The sequence below is a fragment of the Megalops cyprinoides genome, chromosome 14 (assembly GCF_013368585.1).
Source record: "Megalops cyprinoides isolate fMegCyp1 chromosome 14, fMegCyp1.pri, whole genome shotgun sequence".
NCBI lineage: Eukaryota > Metazoa > Chordata > Actinopteri > Elopiformes > Megalopidae > Megalops > Megalops cyprinoides.
In genome coordinates, this window is record NC_050596.1 from 5,174,731 (window position 1) to 5,185,075 (window position 10,345).

Consider the following 10,345-nt stretch of genomic DNA (forward strand, 5'->3'; position numbering starts at 1 on the left):
TTTCTGCATAAGAACAGTAAATCCATCAGTATTTTATGTGTGACTTTGTACAAACCATTGGATAAAATCATAGTGGACATGGGAAAAATAAAACACCAGATGTTTTATGAACCTGCATCTCTGGAAGAGAACCATGGTTGTCTGCAAAACAAACCCTCCCCCTCTCCAGATTCCGAAAGGTCACTGGAGTTCCTTTCTAATCCATTCTAGTCCTCGCTGATTCAGCCCTTCCTCAAAGCCTCCCCCAGTTGCACCACGTACATACTCACGGCCACGCACACATGCACAGACACACACACACAAACATGAAAACACACACACACACACACACTCATGTAGACACACGCACACACACACACACACACACCACGCACAAACACGCACATACACTACACATAAACATGAAAACACACATACACACACCAGAAAACACACACACACGCACACGCATATGCACACACAGAGTACACATGCATGTACAGGTGTAGACTTCATGTGTCTCTCAGAGACTCCTAGTCCCCCACACCAGTAGGTCTGTCTCTCACCATATTGTGGAGGGCTGGCCCTCTTTGCTGTGTTTGCTTAAGGAGATTACAGTGGAGATTTAACATGCACCCCCTCTGTTTGCGCCTTAGCACTTAGTGGATTAAAAAAAAAAACACCTCCTGTTCACAGACTCTCTGTGCTGCAGAGAATTGAAGGAACAGATCAAATGCAGAAGAAATGTATGCACAAGAGAAAACTGCATGTAGAAGTCTCAAAGAATATGCTGGACCGCTTCTACAAGTTTCCACCTCATTGGTACTGGAACTATGACCACGCCGCAATTTTTTCACTATGGTCCGCCACACACATCTGAGCAGACTTGTCCTTCATTCCAGCTGCCAGCCAACCACGTGTCCTCAGCAGAACCAGAGCAGCTCCCCCCTTTTGGCTCCTCGCTTCTCCCTTAAACCCTGGGGCCACACGGGGCACGTGGGCTCCGCTCGGTCACAGGTTTGCGACCCACATGGGTTTCTCATCGAACAGTGTCGGTGTACTCGAGGGGGCATCAATCTTCCCCTGAGGTCACAGGGCCAGATCGAGCCCGACGAAAGCCCTGAAACTCGAGCCCTTGCCGGGCTGACAGACGGGGGGACCCCTGCTAGCGCGAGCTGGGCCTCGCAGCCTCCGAAGGCTCTCAGCACAATTAGCGCAGCTGTACGTGTGCACGTTGCTATTTACAGACTGCCCATACACAGCGCTGCCTTTGGAAAGCCGCTATCACAGTGGGTAGCCCGTTGTTGTTGAGGTGAAAAACCTAACTCTCCATTCAGAAGCACCCTTCAGCGTTGCCAGCTACTTGACACTGAACACGAGATGCTGCGTATGAAGTGACATTCCACACTGAGAGACAGATTTCATATCTTTCACAGTACTTTGTCCCTTGTTTAAGCAGTATGGGATTGATTTTGTGCCTCTGACACACAATTTGCAGCACACTTGGTAAAAACAGCAATAATAAGCTCTACGTTGTTTGACCTGTCATAAAATCTCTCTGGCCATTGCCAGTCCTGCTGCGCTGCTATAATGACACTCATTCAGCTAAATCTGCTAAAATGCCGGTATCATTGAAACAGAGCTGTGAGCATTACCTGCTGACCCTGCCTCTTAAGCAAATAGCACAGATGCAGATATCTCTCTCTGATATCACAGATACGGACCTCTCGCTCTCTCTTTCACACAGTTGCAGCGAGCACCCAGTTACCAAAGCACAAAATCACCCGGCAACCCCACTTCCCTTCTGCCCCTGCTCGTCGTGAGCATGCTCGGCCAGAAGCCGTGAATGAATCAGCGGATATGCAGACATGTGAATGAGAGAATGAATGAATGAATGAGAGGCAGACAGGGAAGCCATAGAGGAGAGCTCCTCCTGCAGCCCGGCACGGTCGGAGCCAGCTGTAGCTACAGTCTTACCTCCTTGTGATCTCGGAGCGGGAGTAAATTCCTGGCCAGTGCCGCCACCGAGCGTCGCTTCGCCTCCTGCCAGCAGAGAGGGATTGTTATCCAGTAACGCGCTCCCTGTCTCGCTCTCTCTCGCTCTCTCTCTGGCTCTCTCTCTCTCCCTCTCTCTGTCTCGTGTCCTTCGCTCCGCGATTGCCCTCCCCGCCTGTGTCCTCAGGTTGCCTCGGTGTGATCTGCGCAGGGTCGGAGTCTGGGAGAGAGGGGGGCGGGGTGGGGGGGGGGGCAAACAGAGCTGTCCGACTGCTTCTGCTCTCCTGTAGGATTCACACGGGGGTTGGTCTGTGACAGAGGACTGTCACAGGGATGGAGCAGCAGAGAGGAGGGGCGGAGGGAGAGGGACAGGGGAAGGGGGACGGGACCTGGCGGAAATAGGCACACTTGCTAAATTTAACACGCCGGCCTCACTCCTCGCCTCACTCTGCTGTTACCCCCTGCCCAGATGGCCCTGTCACAGGAGAGATGGACAGAGAGAGAGAGAGAGGAAGAGAAATGGACAGAGATAGAGGGAGAAAGAGAGAAAATGAGATGGAGGAAGAGACAGATGAAGGAAAAGATAGTAAGAGTGAAGGGGTTGAGAAAGAGAGATAGAGATTTTTTTCCATTTTAATTCACCTTTATTAGCAAGCAAGCAATAAAGAAAGAATTCACTTCCATTGCCTTCTTAAAACTAAAGACCAGACAGATCTGTTTGCTAATTAAAAGCGCCCAACAGTCATTCTTAGTTAAAATTTAAAAAAAAAAAACAAAATAAGACCCCAGCAAATAGACTGAGGATTAAAATATGTTCTTATCGCAAAGATCAGACACAGACAGATAGGCAGACAGAGAGGGAGAGAGAGAGAGAAGGAGAAAGGGGGTGTGAGAGATGGTGGAGCAAGAGAAGGAAAGAGAGGAATGGACACTGCTGTGTTTTTCAAGGGGAAACCATACGTAATGGTGAATTAATGTCAGTTTAGTATGTGTGAAGAGGCAGGACCTGGTGCACTAAAGCACTGTATACTGTATATTGAAGGTGTATACTGACAAAATATGATGTATGTGTCTGTATGTGGCTTGCAGGACATATTGAGTGTTTGTGTTGATCTGTGGCTTTTGTTTGGTATTGGGGACCTGTCATGAAACGATCTATAATGCACTTTTACTCACTGTGTTTCCCCCACCCACATCCCAGGCTGCAGTGAACATGGCTGCAATTACATTTCTTAACTGTGGTGGCTGTGGCTTTATGGTTACACAGATGGACAGCGGCAGTAGTCATGACTCCTGCAAGGGGGATGGACCTCAGGAAAGCCGACACTGCAAGAGGTCATGACCTGAGCGCTTTTATTAAGATGCTGCATGCAGCTGAGGTCATCGTGAGCACACACCCGAAAAGAGACAAAAATGGTGGCCAGTTGGTTGACCTGATCCAAACTGGATCCACCGGATCTCGCTGATGGCAGTGGCTTGATAATCAGGGAAAGAAGAGTATCAAAGTGGTTGATACAGGGAGGTCAATACAGGGATATGCTGGTCAATACAGGGGTACTAAGTGGAAATTGAAAAACTTGTGGGAAAAATTCCAGGGAAAAACCTGTGGGAAAAATTCCAGGGAACATGTGTTATGTCCTAATATGCACATTCTTGTCTCAAAGCTTTTCAGAAATTACTTTCCAGCCATTCTTAATATTGAAATATTGACTCAAAAATCCTTAATCCATTAGCGCAAATATTAAAAATGTTGCTATTGAAGAGCATTCATTGGCAGATATCCTAACCTGTGTCTCGCATGTCCCACAGGGGTACATTGGGCAAGTGTACGTGTTGCAATGCAACCGCGTTGCATTGTGGGTACTCTGGCCTGCCCCACACACTTACACACACGTACATGTCACTCCGGCACTCGAATTTATGCCTGGAGCTTTGACTCGCGACTCCGTTACTGCTGTATCCATTTCACCTTGTTTTCCCTCTGCCTCCAGAAACTATCTAAATAAACCTCATTTTACTGCTGTTCACGACACGCAGTAAAAACACCACAGTCAGTTGTAAAAATCTAGATACTCCTCCAGCAGGGCTCTCTCAGCACCCAGCCCCCTGCTCTTTCCCCTTCCTCGGGAGCGTATCCTGACTTGCACCTCTTGGCAGCCTTCAAGACTGATTCTTGGACGCCCTTCTCCCCCTGAGCCATGGTTGTAATTCAGCCCTTCTAGCGCCCGAGGCAAGCAGAGTTCGCGAGGCCTTGCCCCCTTTGTTAACTCTATAAGTAACAGCAGGCACTGCAAACGGCGGGCCATGCGACTTTGCCATGGTGCATGACCCATGAGGATCGCAGGGGTGCAAAGAGCAAGCCATATTTGGAGTTATTTCCCTGCACCAGGCATTGAGGGTCCCAGCTGTCAGTCAACCCTACCTTCTCCCTTCACCCATAAATTGTCAGCAGAGGGGCAGATAGGTGGCCTTCATAAATAAAAGATCCAATTTTCCATTCAAGATCTGTGCTCTTTTCAATTTGTCAATGTCCGCCTTTTGCATGTGGCCACAGTTCCCATGGAGACTACGCCTAGCCAAAGTCTCGAAGGACACTAATTGGTCTTTTTAGAGGGTCTGTAGTGATGGTAAACTGCAACATGTCACACACTCACGCTGGGTGTCACTCAAACCCCGTGGCTATTTCTGAGTCATCACACAATACAGCTCTCAGAATGAACTGGTTGGGTTTAAGTTACACTTTCTGCCTCATTTTTTACAGCTAATCACACAGTCTGAATTCATTTTCTGATTATTATTACTACTTCAGACATGTTCAGCTTTGTATATTGCTGTTGGTGACGATCAGTTCACAACAGCTTATTGGATCTGGCAGATCAGTTGCAGCAGACGCGTGCTGCTACCACACCAATAAAGGAATGCACCAAAATGGCCAGAAGTAATGAACTGTACCCACCAGATGCTACCCTGTGCAATTAAGCTCATTACTCAGGAGATTAGTGGAAGACAACAACAAAGAACACATGTGGGGCCTACGATAAATCAGTGAGACTTCCCCACATCAGTAGTTCCAGGATTGCTCCCCATTCGAGAATGATTGCACTTGACAGGAGTTTCTTATGGAATGTTACTGACATTAAAGCTCAACAGGAGATTAGGAGACGATCCCCTCAATCTTCTCATATGCAATCTGGATAGACTGTGTCCCACGCGAGCCGGTGACCCCTTCGGCAGGTTGTCATAGGGGGGCGTGGTGTAAGGAATTCATGGGGTAATGCACGTCATTGTCGGCTATCCCGTAGATTCTAGGAATGAAAGGGTAGAATGCTGTCTTGGGTTTTTCTGTGGCGTCCACTGTGGTTTTCCCTGAGGGAGTGCATTTAAAGGTGTCCAAGCCCACAGCTCACGTGTTTTGATGGAGCAACAGCCCTGCTTTCACTATCCTGGTGCTAAAGTGTGCCATATAAGCACTGAGGAGGTGTTTGATCTGGAAATATTGTTGTGTCCAGTATTTTTAAAAGGGACAGAAACTAAAGCCTATGTTGAATGCCAGTTTCACGGCTTTTAAACACAAAATAACTTCTCATTCCTTTTTGTGGTCACTGAACTTGCAAATAAGTGTTTGTGGAAAAAAGAAGAAACACTTGGATTTAACTGTGATCCAAAGTTCAGAACAAATGTCAGCTGAGGCCAGGATCAAGTCAGGGTTGAGCTGATAATGCTACCTGTCCGTTGTGAATGTATCAGTACAGAAAAGGCCAGGTTAATGAAGCTCAATTCACCAAGCAGGTACCACTAAATTTCACTTGTGATGTAGTGTGCTGCCCTGATTGGTTCCTCATACCACTCTCGGTGAGAGAGCTGAGCATGTGCAGTGAGGTGGAACTGGCTTTTGTCCATCCCTGTCCGCGGTGACCCCCGCGGGTAACCAGACACTAATCCCAAGCATCACAGAGAGAACTTCCCCTGGCAGCTACCAGCACGCTGCTCTCTGAATGTGCAGGGTCAGAACTTTCCACCTGCCCAGTGCCCACTGCCAGGGGAATGGGACTGCTATTCTGGTCCCCAGGCTCATTGGTGAACCCACTGTACCCCCACACAGGGTCGAGAAGGAAAGAGGAGAGGGATGGACTCCCTGTTCACAGCTATGAGGGTCAGAGATCTCCCAGGGGTGTTTAATGAGGACTTCCTGGGCCTGATCTGGGCCCATAGTGATCTTCTACCCTGGCTGTTTGTAACAAAATGAATAAATCACTTCAGACACCAGAAGTTTGGCCACAGGGTTCTGCACATGAGATGCAGTAGGCCTTGCAATCCAAAGTGTGCTGATTCAGTTCACAGTAGTGTACTGCTATTTTACCCTTGAGCTAGATACTTATCCTGCATAGCTTTAGTAAATATACAACTGTATAAATGGGTGATGTGTAAACTGTAAGCTACTCTGGATAAGAATGTCAGCCAAGCAACACCTTAAGTAGCTATATCCTGTTTTCAGACCAAAAGTACCATGCAAAAAGACTAGTTTGACACTTTTACATCAGGCAGTGCTTTTGGCACCATAGTGGGGCTGTGTGTTGGGAGAGATCCTTGACTGGGCCCCACCCAAGGCACACACGTACACCAACAGCTAACCCTGGTCCATGAGCCATTACGGGCGACAAACAACTGCAATGAGGACGAGGAGTCAGTACTTGTGTGGTCAGCTGCCAATTGCAACCAAAGCAAGGGGGTCACATGGCACATCTCAGTCAATATTGGGCCACTTTTCCAGGCCATCCACCACCTGCCTCCAAAAGATTGTCATCAAATGTCATCATTGGAACAGCCTTCCAGGGAGCAGACGCAGCACTAAAGAGCTTTTTATGAGGGAGAACGGGCCATGGGTAATTGTGTGCACCTCCCGTCATGAGTCCGTATGTTGGCTGTTTGTGGTGGCTGCCGTGATCCCACCAGCTTTTCTCAGTGTTTATTGAAAATCCATTAACTTCCTCTCCTTGGGGCCCCAACACTGCTTCTGCAGGGTTATAGAGGAGGCTTTAGGGGCAGCGCACTCCAAAAGACATCATGGTCAGCGAAGCAAGGATTGAGACTCTTCCATCACCCTGACAATGCATGTCGTCACGTCCACATGTCCTACAGCACATTCCCAACAACATCACTAAGGAGAGGCTTTAGGAAGATTCATAGGATGGAGAAGAGGGTAAAATGGATTTTAAAATGAATTACTTTTCCTTCATGGCACAGTAATCTAATCTGTTCTTATATTCTCCCCCATCTCTTTGCTCCAGTTTGCTGAAGTCGTTTGTTTTTTTGTGGCACCTTGACCCCTGCATGGACAGTAACAGAGAGGTTTACAGTGTTTACCAGTTTGACACCCAAACCCAGCTGAGGTGATTGGGAGAGTGCAACATGTGCTTAACAGGGCAGGAGCCCCCTCGACAGGATTCCAGGGGCACAGGGAGACAGGCTAAACGCGGGACGTTCCTCCCCTTGTCCCTCTCCTGGCCGCCACCCTGAGCTTCCATCCACTAGGACACTTTAAAAAAAGAAGTATTTATGATTCAGCACTCCACCCCTCTCTCCCCCTGGCCCTTCACATGGCCTGCCAACATGGCCTGGCACAGGGACCAAACCGGCCCCCGCCGGCTGCCTCAAAGTGACCCCGTGTTTATATTTCTGTGCTTGCTCCCTCCTTTGAGAACAGATGGTGTTGTAGGAAGCAGCAGGCCCAGAGGAATGAGAGCTTGTGAGGCCAGAACAGTTAAAAAGGCTGGCGAGCGTTCCTGCTGCCATCGATACTCAGAGCCTAAGATAACAGAATCCTTATGTATGCCTGTTTGTGGTAGTGATAAATGAGGATCTATCCCTCTTGGGGCAGAGGGGGCAGTCTGGAGGCCTTTCTACCAGTGTTTCAGCATCAGACACAGGTATCTTAGAGGCCTGGGCCGACGGCAGAGGGCAGGTCAGTGGTGTAGGCTGTCGTTATGTAATAATGTCAGACGGTTGAGGTGTGAAAGAAAGGACTAGAGGAAGATTCTGGAAAGAAGAGAGTGACAGAAAAACCAGCTAAGGCAGAGGAAGAGCTTCAGCTTTCATTGATAGCTAATTTTCCTCTTTCTTGCACTGATGTTTGAGTGCACATTGGGCCTTAAAGGGTAACTGGATTCAATATCAAGAAATCAAGTATTGTTACCTTTTGATAGTGATACCTACCTGTAAATCAGTTTTCTAAACTCATATTATCCGAACAAAATAATTTGATTGCATTTTTTGCTCAAAACTGCTAATACCCCCTAAAATGCTGTATAATTCCTTAGTCCTTATTTATTTTGGTTTCTAAAAGAAGCTAATGTTTTTGATCATAGCAAACATAAAACATAATGGAGATGATGAAAAACCCAGGAAGGGGAGCAATGTTATGTTGGATAGTATAGAGTGTTGCAGAGCTTTAAGAGCTGGTACGTTGCTATTGTTAGTATCACCCGCAGGTGTAGTGTGAAAATGCAGTTTATCTAAACCACCACCCTCAATTTGCTATTTTACTAAGTTTGGTGTCACATATTACCATTTCACGATTCTAGCAGTTACTTGTGCTCTAAACATTAGACATTAACAATGCACATTTGGGTTTAATTTATTTAAATTATAAATCAACTTATGGGAATTCAAAAAGCGTGCTATACTATCATAAGCACGATACTGCAAACAGATCTCCAACTCTCCACACAGTGGACCATATTTAAGATTGACCAACTACAAAGGAATGCTTATGACACCAGGATTTACATTCATCCTGATGCCCTCACCTTCTGAAGCAATGATACAGTTGCTTCCCAGTACAGCGCACACAATGCTTGCAGTTTACTAAGGTAGAGCAGGCCCTGTGCAGTTCAGTGTAGCACCTCGTAAGTGACCCCTCTCCTCCGACCATCACAGACTGTGTGATTCTGTAGGTTGAGCACAGGGGCTGGGTGGATGTGCCTGAGTAAGGTGCTGCCCTCTGCTGGGGAAAACATGGAATGGACATTGTAGTTTTATACAGCAGCTGCAGAAAAAAAGTGTTGTCAATACATTGTCAAATAACTCAATGGCATGGCCAGCTCGAAACAGCGGATAACAATAATTATCCGTTTCATGTCTTCAAGTTCCTAAATGCAGAATCCAACATTTTTCAGAAATATGACACTGAAAATTCAAACATTTCAGCATGCTGACTTCATCAGTGAAAAGGGTGTTATTCTGATATCGGTCCTGTATACCTAACTCTAAAACATCACCATTTTCAATGAATAACATGAATGTAGTTATTGAAATCCTCTTTATATTCACACCTGTTTTTAAATTGTAGGTTGAATTTAGAGTGCAATCCATTTTAACTGAAAATGTTTATTCTTTCTGGGTTTGCTGTCACAAATTAAGATCTTATCAATAGCCTTTCTGAAAATAGAGGAACTTCTTGGTTGATTCTTGATTCAGTATGCTGAATGCTTTGAATTTTAGTGCAGATCTTTTATGAATGTAGTTACTGAAATTCTCTTTGATCCTCTGAAATCCATTCTGTCTGTTGTACACAATTCAAGCAATAAATTCAAGAATGAATCACCAGCATGCACAGAATGTGGCCCAGTGAAATTTAAAATGAAAAATTTAGTGGCAGTGGTCAAAAACAAAGAGATGTTTGGCAACGTTGCCATGCTTTATTTGTCATTTACAGTTAAAGTTGCCAACATTGTCATTTGCCTTCTCTGAAAGTTCATTCATCTTTAAAACTAACAACAGCTGCTTTCTTTTTCAGCAAGGCAGAGAATTAAAATTGGTTCAATTGTCGTGGTGGCATCAGATTTGAGAAGACTAATAGATTTACCGGTCAAATGGTGTGCCAAATCCACAGCTGTGTAAAATGGTACAAGCTATCAAGAATTTCAGCCAGTCAACTCCATGCTAACATAAATTCATCAATGTATGCTATAAATAACAGACCAATGCACCACAAGGTACACCTTGTTTGGCCAAGGTTAAGATTTGTGAATGCTGATGGCAGAGCCCTTCTCTTCCAGGTGAAACATGACAACATGGAGCAGCCAGAAACCAGCACCATGAAATGAAACACTTTAGAGAGGGAGCTGACTACATGGGTCTCCTCTTCCTTTGTCCTTTGACAGATTGTGTAGGCTGCACACCGCTCTGTTTGGGAGTGTGTGACTGTTGTGTGCGAAATTTTACACTTTTCTGCTTTCACTCAAAAATACCATTATTGAGTGTTACCTAATGCATGTGGAAATAAGCGCTCATACTAGCATGTGCAAACCAAGCTGGCATTGATTTCAGCATATCACCTTTTTAGTAGCTGCTAACACAAAAGAAGGAATTT

General features: G+C 46.1%; 1 protein-coding gene across 1 annotated transcript in view; it reads right to left on the bottom strand.

Annotated features, from left to right (window-relative positions):
* The window catches only part of LOC118789521 (filamin A-interacting protein 1-like), a 73,947-nt gene extending 71,848 nt beyond the window's left edge, over positions 1-2,099 (bottom strand). The window contains exon 1 of the mRNA XM_036545988.1: positions 1,957-2,099. The gene's annotated coding sequence lies outside the window, so the exon portion shown is untranslated. The remainder of the gene's footprint in view (positions 1-1,956) is intronic.
* Between the last annotated feature and the right edge of the window lie 8,246 nt (positions 2,100-10,345).